The sequence below is a fragment of the Oryzias melastigma genome, unplaced genomic scaffold (assembly GCF_002922805.2).
Source record: "Oryzias melastigma strain HK-1 unplaced genomic scaffold, ASM292280v2 sc00345, whole genome shotgun sequence".
Lineage (NCBI taxonomy): Eukaryota > Metazoa > Chordata > Actinopteri > Beloniformes > Adrianichthyidae > Oryzias > Oryzias melastigma.
This window is the reverse complement of record NW_023416943.1, coordinates 25,606-27,273: the sequence shown is the minus strand read 5'-3', so window position 1 is coordinate 27,273 and position 1,668 is coordinate 25,606.

Below are 1,668 nucleotides of genomic sequence, written 5' to 3'. Positions count from 1 at the left end.
TCGAGGTGGGTCGCTGGGTCGAGTGTAGCTGACCTGGTCCGGTTTAACCGTTACCGCGTTGTTGTCGAGGCCGCTGTTCTAGTGCGCACGTGACCTTCAGAGCGCCGTCATGGATCTCACGGCTGTGGATGCCGGTCAGTTCATCAACCGAGCTGTTCAGGTAAATCAAATCTATAAACATAATTTGACATTACTGAGTTCAATAAATAAAATTTTAAATTGTCCTTCCAGTACACGGAGGAAAATCTTGGCCAAGCCCAGAAGACTGCGTTGGATCCCGGGCTGGAGGAGCTTCTGGCGCTCGCGAACGCAACCAAAGTCTGGACGGACCAGATCATCTCCCAAACGGAGGTTTTACTGCAGCCTAATCCAGGTGACTTTCTGTTACTGATTAGTGTTTTTAACACTTAAAAAAAATAGAAATAAGTTCATAAAAACGGTCCAAGAAGAACCCCATAGATGTGTTATTCGAATGCAATTCTGATAATGGGGTTAACATGATAATATATATATATATATATCAGTGGCGGGCCGTGCATTTCACACCTAGGCCTTCAGTAGTGCTCCATCTGAATCAACCCAACCCTCAATAACTATTTTATGGCAATAAAACTTCTACTGCAGGTACAGCTGCCACACACACACCAAAAGCATAAAAAAATAACCTGATAAAATTGCAATAATATTTAGGTATATAGCAAAATTTTACTCACCAAAAATCCGGATTATTTGTACACAAAATCCATCCTTTCTATCCTCAAGAAGATTTCAATCACTCTGTCGTGCAGATTATCCGTGCGTTTTAGTTCCATCAAGAAGTCCTTTTCTATCGCCATGGAAGCTAATGCTGAAAGTCGAGCCTGCCCTGACGTATTTCTGGCATAAGTTTTAATTCGCTTCAGGGCTGAGAATGTCCGTTCAACAGAAGCAGTGGACACGGGGCTTGCTAGCTTCGGAGTTGCCCGACCCCGCTTAACAATGTCCAGCTTTTCTTGAAAAGTCCGTCTTGAAAACGGCTTTGACAGTAAGTCTGCAACCAAATCCATTTCTTCTCCTCCTTCAGCCATTGTGGATTGACAAACCAGCTATTAAATTCGATATATTTGCCTGTGCAGGTCGCTACAGATTCAGTTTACCAGGTCTGCCTAGTACACTCTCCGATTATCCAATCACAGCGCGTGAAAATCCTGACGTTTCCGTGGGCCTGCTAGCTGGCCTATCACGTGGTCTCCTCCAGATCTGATTGGTTGAAGCAACAGTTTGGTGGACCATTATTTTATGCTACAGGGCCCGCAAAACTGATTGTGAAGGCCTTCAGGCAGATTTCTTTGACCCTAGCAACAAATGGTGCTGCAATGTGATTGGTTAATGCTTAAATAGGAAAATACACGTCTGGAAGCAGCGCAACCAGGGAGACAGCAATGAAAGGACGAAGACAGAGCATTTGGAATTATAGAATACGTATTCACGGAAATAAATAATAATTAATATCAGTCTGTGATTCAGATATTTTTAGGCCAGCAGAGAAGGCCTTGCAGGCCCTGACGGCCCGCCACTGATATATATATATATATATATATATCTAACATAAATATCTATATCTATTTATGTTTATAGCTATAAACTATGCATACAATTAAATACTTTAAAAAAATAGTTTTATTTTTG